At 41.0% G+C, this 12,698-nt stretch overlaps 1 protein-coding gene across 1 annotated transcript in view; it reads right to left on the bottom strand.

The window, feature by feature from the left end:
* Window positions 1–11,053, bottom strand: part of DPF3 (double PHD fingers 3) — a 142,358-nt gene extending 131,305 nt beyond the window's left edge. The window contains exon 1 of the mRNA XM_027707426.1: window positions 11,023–11,053. The gene's annotated coding sequence lies outside the window, so the exon portion shown is untranslated. The remainder of the gene's footprint in view (window positions 1–11,022) is intronic.
* Window positions 11,054–12,698: the final 1,645 nt, after the last annotated feature.

Here is a 12,698-nt window from a genome sequence, read left to right as displayed (position 1 = left end):
TCCAAATAAGAAAGAGGAAGTGTTTAGTGAGAGCATCACCTGAGAGACAGCACAGAAATTCTATCCAAACAGATAGTCTGCATGCTACTATAAGCCACCCTGGCAACACGAAGCTCAATTACTTTTGTGCATTTGTCAACATATCAGCAAAAAAGCATTTCTCTTTCAAAAAGAACCATTCATAAGAAAACAGGCATAACCCTTGTGATATTACTCACACTGGATGCACCATAGCAGAATACGGTGGAGCTTGAACTCTGCACGTGCTTCGACTTTTTACCCCCTCTGCACTCCTTTGCGTACTACAGAAACCCATTATACTAAATCACAGTGGTGATTCAGAAAGAAATATTTATAAACAGTGTATTCCATTTCAATTAATGCTGCTGCCAGTGGAGACTATGTAGGCAAAACAAGACTTATACAAAAAACTATGAAAGGAAATGCCTTTGTCACATGTCCTCTAAGTGCCACCATAGTATGTGGAGAGTCTTGTCACTTCCCACTTCATCCCCAAGGCCTCAGACAGAAGTTACCACCATTGCCACTAGCCAAGGGCCTTGTGCAAGCATTCCCTAACCTTTATCAGCTGAGACAAACTCAAGTAAAGAGACCTACTGCTTAAATTATTTGTTTATGCTAATCTAAATTACTTTTTAAAGAGATATCTAAAAGGAGGAGCTTAGTGGCACACCAAGGGGACATTAACTTTCAGCAGAGAGGCAAAGACAAGCTGAAAGGACAACTGCTTCAGCTACACAACTGCAGCTCAGAGTACACGCATATATTGCCTTGGTCTACAGCCATCCAGAGTGATGCAGATAACTATGGAGTCACATGTTCGGGTCAAGTGTAATGAGTTCAGCTTTTCATCAAGCTATGATATGTAAACAGTGTGTCTATAAATAAATAAATATGCCTCTCCAATGCTCTTGATAGCCTCAACCATCTTCCATGATACGTTAAAACAAACAAATAAACAGAAAATTTGCTGCTTCTGGACCAGCTCACACTGCATCCAGTACAACCACCAAGTACACCAAATACTTGGTGATATCTCAAGTATGTAACCAGTGGGAGCATCTCAGAACAACCCCTAACTACCAAAGCCCCATTGACTCAAGAAATAAATCAGAATCTCCTGGGATGCTCTGCAATTTATAAAAAATCCCAGGCAGTATGGAGTGCATAGCTGGTACTTCATGAAGCAGTGTGCTCTGCCCTCAGTGAGTCATTGTTGAATCAAAGCCCAAATTTGATGTTAATGGAACACTGTGTGGATGCAAAATGGCTCTGAGGTGAAGGTCCTGACAGACCATGATTGCTTGAGATCCTATAGAAATTGTCATATGAGTAAAACGCACACCAGGGGCAGACCACACTCCACTAAAACTCAGCAGTCAATTTGACTTCATGAAAACAAAAGGCAAACTTATTCCTATAGGGAGAAGGAAGAGGAGCTGCGTGATGATTTTGTAATGCTCATGCTACGCTGTGAACTCTCCTGGGAAAAGCACTTGCCTTCTGTTCCATCCACAAGAAAAACCTCTCTACAGTGGGGTGGGAAGGCTGGAAGTCTTGTATAACAAAGCTTCCAGTAAAAGGAACACAACCAACTTCAAAGTTCACATTCTTATCAAAAGGTTTTTAACCTCCTATTAACATAAGTCATACTGAAGGTCATAGTACAGAAGACACTAGGAAACAAAAAGCTAATGCTCCTCTGTTTGCCTGCACTGCAGTTTTGAGAATTTCTTGCTTATATTTGATATCACCATTTTTCACACCTTTCATACAGAATAGATGAGAAAAAAAGCATATGAAAAAGAAAAGAAAGAAAAAAACAATTAAAAAAAAAAAGACAAATCTAATGCCTGTCTTCTAACTTTGAATTTCATGCTATTAGTCCCTTTAATGCCTCCAATTCAGAGTACTTTTCCATCTTCTTCCTCCAAAACTTGTACAGCCAGAAACAGACAACATATTTCCATGTTGTAACCATCCTTATAAATATTTCATAACGTACATATACTCATACTTGAATAAACCCTATACAGGAAATCCTTAACTAAATTTTTAACCTACAGATAGCTCTGTGAACTAAAATAAACAGCCTCCTCTCAAACACCTGCAATTGGGGCAGGCACACAAAGCTGGCTAATCGTTTCAGGACTAATTCACTTCTTTGGGAGCTTTTATTACAGCTCTCTAGCCAGCCACCTTGGAATCTCACTAGCAACTCTTTTCAGTTGTGATTTGGACAGAAACTGCCTAGTCTGGCACAACTGAGCTAAGATTCCACTCGAGCGCAGCCCTGTTCTGGGAGAGCAGAAACGTCTGCCTTTCCAGCAGGCTCGCTGTCCCACAAGAGCACTTTCGTCTACTTTGGCTATTCTGCTCCTTTTTGCAAGCTGGAATGTGAAAGAAATAGAGGAGGAAATTTTTACTTTTCAGAAATTTTTCATCCAAGATGGTTCAATTCTAGTAAGGACTCAAGTTGCTTCTTATTAAAGCTGAACTTATTTTGGTATTCTTTCTAAAGATTCTTACATCAGGTTCTCCTGATGTATGGTACAAAAATGAGAATTTTTACAACTGCCTCTGAATGTAACTATTGTTCTTACTGTTTATACTGGTGGGACAAGTGAAGAGTGAACACACAGTTGTACTTGATCGGTTAGATGCTAAAGTACCATCAACTGGTGCAGGTCAGCATACACCTTCACCATCATATTTTTCTCTACCTGGTTCATGGATAACTACGAAGATCCATTAACAAAAACATTACTGGCAAGTAATACCATCCTTGTGAAGTATGAAAAGTCACATTTCTGAGACATTTAAATCTGTAATGAAGAATAACAAATTTCATGTTTCTCAGCCACATTCTGAAATAAAGGGCAAGGAGGAAAACCAGATAGAAATACTTCAAGAGAATTTAATAAAACTTGCATCTTCACATACTGTCTTGGGAGTCTAAATCCAGTCAATAGTGGTCAGATAATAATACCAGGAGCACCTGTACAACAGTAAGCCTACTTCTTGAGGACCACATGTGCCAAAAACATTTCTGAAGAGTAAGTTACCTAAGGAGATTTTACCAATTTCTTCTGTGCTTAGAAGTCCTCATCTAGCATCAGCTGCAATGGTGATGGCACCACCATATCAGAGGTTATTGGCTCGGTTTTGTTGAAGAAGGTTTCCAATTTTCATCAAACAAAAGAAACTGGGTTAGCTTAACAAGTTTAAATTGTTGGTCATAGCTAAACCAACTGATGTCACCTAAAATGAAAGCACACAAACTGCTCTGCTAGGACGCTGTGGCAGCAGTAATTTCTGGAGGCAAGGAAGTTACAAACAGCTTAGAATTGCAACATCACTCATCAAAAGGTGTCTATTTCTGGATTAACTACATTGGTTAAAATGCACATGTTTAACACTATGTCTTTCTATATGGATTTATTTTGCTTTAGATAAGTAATATATTGATTTACCTGAAATCAACCCTAACCCTAACCCTAACCCAATTTACTTTCTAGCTGACAGAATAAAAAGAATCCCGTTATCTTACATATTCAAGGCCTAGTAATGGTGCAGATTGGCAGGACAGCCTGTGGGAAAGCTTCCATTCCTGATGACAATATTGGATGAGCTCATCAGGAAGGAGATTTAAGTCAGCAGATCTGTAAATCTAGCAACAAGAACTAACTTCAGTTAAATCTATTTAAATGGGGAGAGAAAAAACCTACATGGCTACTACAAGCCTGTAGTGTGTTATCTCATTTGTCCTAATGAAGACCTTACCTCTGATGTGGAAAGCATTTACAGCGCCACAGAGTACAAGATATTCTAATGACAAATCTAATGATAAATGTTTGAGCCATTACTTTCCAATTTGTTTCTGATGTAATTCCCGTGAAATAAGAGTTATGCTAAAGATGAACTCTCTAGTTAAATATTGCTTGGAAAAAATGCCATTTTACAGGAACAAAACAAAAAGAAATTTCACAGAGTGTAATTGTCAAGTATCTTTTCTAGCAGGAAAAACAGGATTCTAGAGAAATTAAAGTGGCAGCTGAACTTAGGAAAAAAATCAAAGTACGTGTTAAGACTTTAGCACTTGCTTTGCAGAATATCAGAGTTTTACTTGTTGTATTAGCTAAAAATACTAGGTGGGAGCACTCTAACTGAGCTACATACTTGAGAACATTAGTTTTCGCCCCTTGCAAAAAAAGCAACACCTGTTCCTAAGAGTTACATGAATGGATCAGTGACTGTTCAGAAGTGACTGAAACAATAACCAAGCATGTGTTTTGCATTTGCTTTAATTCCCACAATGGCCATTCTTATCCTTGGCTCAGACATGCTCTGGAGCTTGTGACTGGCTCTTGCTAAAACTCTGGTCTCCCACACAGCAGGACATCCCGGCCTGGTTTAGAATTTTTACTTACTCCTGTGATACCTTTTGTTTCAATGCAGATCCTAAGGGCAGTGAGTGAAGCTGTTTCTCAGGTACATGAGCCCATCACATGGAGACACAAATTCCGAATCAGTCATCCAATGCTTTCACCATTATCCTTACAGGACATCATATGGCACAGGGTCTTCCAGCTGTAGATCCCCAACTTCCATTTCCCACTGTTCACATGAGTATCTTTACGCTGACAAGAGATGTTCTGAGATTCCTGCCTGAAGCTTCTTCCCACCATTATTTCTTAGATTACGCAAGACACTCACTCAAGGGTTAATGTGTAAATGTGAAGTTATTTGTTTAAATACATATTTCTTTGGCCAGCTTCGTGCTGTGCCCTGTCATTCAGGAAAGCCACATTAGATTCCCATCCCAGGCTTTTTTGTTGAGTTTTTCTTTCCTCCCTGGAGTGACAGGCTAGCTAAGGAGTGACAGAGACTGTCTCAAAAGAGTCCCATTCAAATATCAAAGCAACAGATGCAGCAAGACAGACAGACCTTCATTGCAAGCTGATGCAGCTCTCTCCCAGTGCACCATGCCACCACTGGCGCATCACATGACATGAAAGAGACTCTGATTTTCTTTTATCATCTCTAAACCAAGAGAATTGTGCAAGTTGTAGGAATTAAACCATTGAAATCCAGGAGCAAGAGGAGAATCAGGTCTTTGGTGTTTTAAAGTGAACGTTAAGCAGAGAAAGAAAAAGGTGGGGGGGAACCTCACATGTGTCGGAGAGGAATGTTGGCTTTGTTTAGCCAGTGACTTCAGCAAGAATGAAATTAGCTTGTGATAGCTGCAAAATAAATTCTAATCCATCGTGCCATTTCTATTGGGCGGTATCAGAGTTTGATGTAACTGGAATACATTACTCTGTATCTCAGGAAGGGCACAGGCCACTTATTAGTGAACAAGGGGATGAGTGGCAGAGTCATACAGCTCCCCAGAAACAGCCTGCTTTGCTCCCCACCTCCAACCTGAGCTTCAGCTGTAGAGAGCACTTCTTGCCTCTTTCATTTCAGCCATAACGACCACTCAGTACATCATTAGGACTGACTGGACCAAACCCAAGGCTCTCTACAAAATCACAGCAACTCTAAAACATTATGCCAGTGGGATTGCTCAGGCCTTTAAGGGTTCACCTGAGGTGGGATACAGGAGACTGTACATAGTACTGTCAGAAAAAGCACAGGATCACTGTTTGTCCTCTCTCATAACACAGAATGAGAGTGAATATTTGCTGAAGACCATGCTGAGGTTAGTTCTGTGTGTACAGTTTCAAAAGAAAATTACATCTGCCCATACAAAGAATTTTAAGGATTTTTATCCCTCAGCCTGGCATGGATACAAAGATGATGAACAAAATGTCGCTCCACAGGCTTCTGTTCTGTACCTTACTGCAGTCATTGCACATTACACCATTACAGAGTGAAGCTAGACTTTCCACTGAGATTCTGACCACTGCCCAGAGGTTTCCTGTTTGGTACCAAGAGGTGATTTATTTATTTATTATTATTATTTTTAATTTGCTTAAACTGGGTAAAATTTTCAGAAGACTACATCTTCTCCTTGAATTACTACATTTGCAAAAGGCCATGGGTGGGCATGCCACATTAAGGAGAAATGAAACAGAAAGAGTCTGGCATGAAGAATTTACAATCTAAATTAAGCATAGCATAGCAAGGGTGACAAAAAACAGCAGCACGGGAGGACACATGCCACAACAGCAAGAGCCCACAGGATCTGTTCAGCAGGCATAATAAACTTAATGATTCTTTTCCTTGTGTTACTTCATTCCCCACTTCCCCCCCATTCATAATACTTAAATCTGTAGACAGTGAACTCAGTTTTCATCTCAGCATTGCAAATGGCAACATTTCAAATGACTTCAGTAGCATCAGGATTTGGCTTCATATCGGACATAAGAGAGCAGGGTGGAGAACAGCAAAGGAAGGCTAGTCTAAACGGAGTGGATTTTGTGAGTGGTTTGGAGGAAAGTTGAGCAGCACAATGCACAGGGTCGGAGAGGCATCATTATATGATACGCAAAAACGCATGGAGGTATTTGTGGCAGGAGAGTGCTGGAGCAACTCAGCAAGCTGAATTAGAAGAAAAGCTGGCACAAGAAATAAAGCATTTGGATACAAGAGGTGAAATTCCAGTCCCGATTTCACCTATATAAAACCACTAACTTAATTGCAAAGAGGAAAGAATATGATTGAAAAGAATCACAAAGGTTGGGAGAGAGCAATGCAGTGCATTGAAGACAGGGATGTGGTGTTAGAGCCAGAAAACTAGTCCAAAAAACATCACAAGGAGTCTGTGAGGAGGGGGCACGAGACACTGACAGCCCCGGAGAGAGGAAGATGTGTTTTAGCAATCATCCTGTTGTACTTGTATAATACAAGAGAGGAGGAGGTCCAAAGGATGAGAAGAGGGGCACTAAAGAATTGACTAGTTAAAAATGGCAATTAGTGGTGCTTCAGCCTCTGAATTGAAACAGAAAGCAATAGAATGAGCTTTGTTTTATGTAAAGCATTTCTGCTTGAAAAAATTGTAAGTACAATCATAATCGGAGGGTGTTTACAAAGATAAATGTGTGGTGGGTAGGTATCTGTAGGAATGCAAAATAATATACCTTACAACAGTAATGAAAAGCAATATTCCCCAAGCTGCAGGGAGTTTCAAACCAAAGATCTTTGAAACAAGTTGGAAGGGGAGGTGGAAGAGCACAGCAAAAAGAAATATAATCCTAATAGGATCTTAAGAGTCATAAACAAAAGACAATAATCAACTGTGTGTTCTCTTCTCCAAATATACCACAGGGAGTTTCCATGATACAGTGGAGGCATCAGAGAAAAGACCTCAGCTGTATCAAGAGCCACTATGGGAATTAGCACCATCTGCTCCCCAAAGCAGAGAAGGAGGGGAAAGGGGAAGAGATGGGCAATGCTTGCTGAAAGTTGGTAACAAACCACATCTCTACCCTGCAGAAATATCAGAATGTCAGCAGCAGCACTGTGGAAAAAAATAGGCAAACAAATATTTTGTAGAATCATGGAACAGTTTGGGTTGGAAGGGACCTTAAACACTATCTAGTTCCAACTCCTCTGCCATGGGCAGGGGGCATCAGTCACATATAAATGCTAAAAGTAAAATAAAATATACATGGTGGTGATAGGGAATAAAGAAGGAGAACGATCCCATTTGTTTCCTTGTGTACCCTGGCACGCTTCCAGCAAAGTACATAAGGTGACCAAGATTTACAACAGTTGTGAGGATCTGGTCCAATGAGTACATTTTTTTGCATTGCTGCATTATGAATTTGGCAGAGTAAGTTCCAAGGACGGGACCTGTCACCATTACTTTATTTGGACTCAGCAGCACTAGTACAGAGGTTCCCCACTTGGTGTAGACATCATGTTTACACCAGAAAAGGAGAACCTGTAGAGGTCACGTTTTGTTTAATGGAAAGAACACAACTCTCTGCACACACAGTCAAATATTATTAGTCTCGCTTAGTTGAGGAGTTCCAGAATTACTGATGAGAGCAATGTGCCCCAAAATACTAGTCTTGCTTACCTGAGCAGTCTCACTGACTTAATCCTTACTCTAAATGCTATCCACAGATAGCAAATAACTGGTGGTAATGGTTGATGTGCCCAGTGCTGGGCTCCCAACTGCCACATGGGAGCTGTGGCATTCTGCATTATTGGCCATTGGACAGCCAAGTATTTTTATGTGCAATTTAAATGGCTGTAGTGTATTAGGATGGTTAGCACCTCCTGATAGACCAAGGAAAAGAAACATGAAGAAGTTATAAACATGTAGAAGGACCTGCTTATCACTTTAGTCCTCTGAAAATCTAGTTAACTAGTACCTAGTTAAAATATACGTCCTTTCCATTTGTCTCAGGAGGCACAAAAGCCTGCATAGATCAAAGGCTGATTATCTTAACACAGATTATGTGAAAGCCCCAGAAAGCATCAAATATCAGAAAGGACTTTGTTTTCAAAAAGCCTGATGGACCTGCACAAAATCCCAGCCTGGTCATTCTTCACATTTGAGAGTAACAAAATAATAATTTTAACTAGATCTCAGCTTCAAGAGAAGGCCTACGTCCACTAAGGCTGGATCCAACAGCACATAAGCATCTGACTGTGGAAACCAACTGCACAGTGCATGAAACCTGGCCTGGGATTTTCCAGCAGGGGAGCACTGTTAAACCTCCAATTTCCAACTGTAATCTCTGCCAGTTATTCAACTGGATTTGTAGTCTTCTTCCTCATTTCATAGAATCATAGAATGGTTTGGGTTGGAAGCGACCTTAAAGATCATCTTGTTCCAATCCCCCTGCCATTTGCAGGGACACCTTCCACTAGACCAGGTTGCTCCAAGCCCCATCCAGCCTGGCCTTGAACATTTCCAGGGATGGGGTACCTACAACTTCTCTGGGCAACCTGTTTCTGTGCCTCACCACCCTCACAGTAAAGAATTTTTTCCTCATGTCTAATCTACACCTGTCCTCTGTCAGTTTAAAGCCATTCCCTCTTGTGCTATCACTACATGCCCTGCTAAAAAGTCCCTCTCCAGCCTTCTTGTAAACCCCATTTAAGGTACTGGAAGGTGCTATAAAGTCTCCCTGGAGCCTTCCCTTCTTTACAGTGAATAAGCCCTACTCTCTCAGTCTGTCTTCATAGGAGAGATGTTATGTTTTCTTCATTCAGAAAACTATTCCAAGTCAAAGCTCTGTACCAAGCATTTACACTATTAACACATGTTATCAGATCAAGCTAAACTCTAAGTTTCAGCCAAGGGATCTACATAACAGTTTACATGCCAAAAAAGCCTTAATCCTAGAAATAGAGTTAACAAGGGAAGGCCCTCGGGCAGAGTCAGGAAATTGCAGCATACTAGCTGCTTTTCTCCATCTACTTAGTATCTCACACAAAACAAAGGATCACAAGTTAAGAAACAAAGAGATAGATGACACTGGTTATTTGAGTAACCAGAGAATGAAACTCTGCAGCTCCTCATGTTCAGGTTACTCTGAAACACTTCAAAAGCAGTTATGAAATCGTGCTAAACCTAAAGAAACACCAGAAAGGAAGCTTAAGTCTCGCCCCAGTTTTCGAGGCTGGCCCCAAGGGGAGAGAGCCCAGGCACTTCTAACGGAGAAGGGTACTAGTGCTACGATTCAAAGCTATCTTTAGCTCCAGCAAACTGAGAACTATTTGCTGGTTATCAAAATAGTGCATGCATAAATGAGAGAAACAGGATGTGGCAAAACGACCAGAATCATTTAAATTTTATTCCGAATCAAGACTCTGCCAGCCTACATGCCATATATGGAACATTTCCCCTGCAGGTGCAAGAAGTTTCTGTAGGATTTGCTCTTGCATGTAGTATCCCACAGACTAATATTTTAATAGATACAACTGTTGATTAGCTGAATATTTTTTTCTAGTGTGGGGGGCAGGGAGGAGAGAAGGAAGAGGAGGTACAGAAAGAGACATGTAAACTGCAGGTTTGGGAGGGTTCTTTCCCTTTCAGAGGCCCATCTGTATAAACCACATGTAGCAATATAACAAACTACCTGGTCAAACCATAAACAAGTTAAAGAAAGAGTTTGAGGGAGAAAGACATGAGGCATTTCACAAGGGAATAGTCTCTTCTCAGACAGCAATGGGAGAATTTATTTCCATGTCAGGAGATAAAGCACAGCAGATAAAAAAGGATACTGTTTGATCTGCCAAACAGAAAACACTAGCTGAAATGGTGGCTTACCTGAAGGAGCAGGGATCAGGCTGGGAGAGCAGAAGCCAGGCAAGTGCCATTCCAACAGCATGCTGCAAAAGCACCAAGGGAGGAGATCCAAATTGCCCTTCCAAAGGGCACAGGGGTACCATTCACTCTACACCAACAGCAGTTCCCCATCTCAGCCTCCACAGTGAGCCTAATCTTTAACAGCCACTCTGAAAACTAAGTTGCACACAAGGAAGTATATAAGTGTTTAAGAGAACCTTGTCAGCAGGAAAAGTACATTAATTATTTGTGTTTAGGTACAACTGTAAAAAAGGGAAAGGGCTGTCTTCAGAGTGTCCACAGGTCCCCCCTCTGTTCTGCCAAGCATATCTAGAAGGCTTTACTTCCATAACTACTGAGAAGCTTCAATGAGCCCAGACCCTGTGATAAAGACATAGCTGATTTGTTGATTCATGAAAGATTTAGCAGAAGACAGTTGTTCTCTGCCTGGTTGTGGTCTCCCTATGACCAACTCTCTGTCCCTCATACAGTCTTCAGTCTAGTTTTTCTTCATTCACTCATTTGGGTTTGGAAGTCAGCCTGCCACAATGTCAGGAAACATTCCATTAATTGGTGCCCCCATTCTGGTGCCTTTTGTACAAAATATTGAATCTCAGCAAGAAATCCCTGACTATGGAGGAGACTGATTTGTGTGTGAGGAATGAGGAAAGAGAGGAAAAAAAGGATAAATACTGCTGGTCCTCATTTGCCTGACCATGAGCCAGACTGGTCTACAGTGCAAAACTCACCTAAGATAGTTCAGTATGTGACCTTCTATCAGCCACTCATCTTCCTTGCATTTTTGTTTACCAATCATAAAATGGGACAAAAGCAGGCACCTTCCCTGAAAAAAACAAACCACCTTGCTCCCAAATCAGGTGAATAAGTTACAAAAAGTTAAATATGTTCTGGCAAACATGAAAGAGCCTCACTTTGTTCCAGTTTAAGATAGGTTATTATCACAAAAAAAAACAGGCCAGCCAATAAAATCTGCATGAATCGCGTTCTCTTTGCAACTTCAGGAAACTTTATAAGGAAGAATTAATTTTTACATGCCTACTGTGTAGTCAGTCAGTCCATTGACAGGAATGATCAAGTGTCTACGTTGATCCTCAGAAGCTATCGATAGTTCTCAACTCACTTCCAATGTCACAAGAAGTGTAAAGCAGCTCTTACCAGTTCCCACGGATTGATTTCATGTTTTCTAAAATGTGGTGTTCTTCCTCAAAGTTCCATTCCAGAGTCACATGATTTACACGATTGTAGCATTCATAGGTATAAAAGTGTTTCTAAATCTGGAGTTTGCTGGGAATAGCCTGGACTTGTCACCTAAAGGCTCAAAACCCAAAAAGTAAAGACAGCCATTCAAAAAGGCGCCCTTAAAAAAAAAAAATCATTTTTTTTAATCTTCCTGAAGGGAAGGATCTGTCTGTGTCACAATTTTCAGATAAGCAGTACTGCAATCCTACACAACACATCTGAACATAAGCCAGCAGTGTGCCCAGGTGGCCAAGAAGGCCAATGGCATCCTGGCTTTTATCGAAAATAGCATGGCCAGCAGGACCAGGGCAGTGATTGTCCCCCTGTACTCAGCACTGGTGAGGCCACACCTCGAGTCCTGTGTTGAGTTTTGAGCCTCTCACTACAACAGAGACATTGAGGTGCTCGAGCACTGTCCAGAAAAGGGCAACAGAGCTGGTGAAGGATTTAGAGAGTAAGTCATATGAGGAGCGGCTGAGAGAGGTGGGGTTGTTTAGCCTGGAGAAAAGGAGGCTCAAGGGAGACCTCATTGCTCTCTACAACTACCTGAAAGGAGGGTGTAGCCAGATGGGGGTCAGCCTCTTCTCCCAGGCAACTAGCAACAGGACAAAGAGACATAGCCTCAAGCTGCGCCAGGTGAGGTTCAGGTTGAACATGAAGAAGAATTCCTTCATGGAAAGGATTGTTAAGCATGGCAACAGACTTCCTAGGGAGGTGGCGGAGTCACCATCCCTGGAGGTGTTCAAGAAACAACTGGATGTGGCACTTAGTGCCATGGTCTAGTTAGACAAGGAGGTGATTGGTGTGATCAGTCAAAGGTTGGACTCAATGACTTTAGAGGTCTTTTACAACCTAAGTGATTCTGTGATTCTGTAAGCAACAGTAGTCCTGATTATGATACAGGCTTCTGATTTGTTCAGCATGGCACAGACATTCAAAGAACTATGATTAGAATTTCTTGGATTCACATCTCTCATTTGTTAAATTGCAAAATTATTTTCTCACCTCTCATGATGTGGAGGAGATTTGTTGTCCTCTGCCACAAAAGCACAAGAATTTAAAATTTTAGCAAAGTGTATAAACTTGCAATACATTAAAAAAAGTCTTCAAGTCAATTAGAGTACTTCACTTTGATTTTAACCTTTGGGGCCTTGTGAATTATTAA

The sequence above is a fragment of the Neopelma chrysocephalum genome, unplaced genomic scaffold, assembly GCF_003984885.1.
Source record: "Neopelma chrysocephalum unplaced genomic scaffold, ASM398488v2 Primary Assembly neopelma1_24, whole genome shotgun sequence".
Lineage (NCBI taxonomy): Eukaryota > Metazoa > Chordata > Aves > Passeriformes > Pipridae > Neopelma > Neopelma chrysocephalum.
Note: the sequence above shows the minus strand (reverse complement) of the source record. Positions and strands in the feature narration are given on the sequence as shown.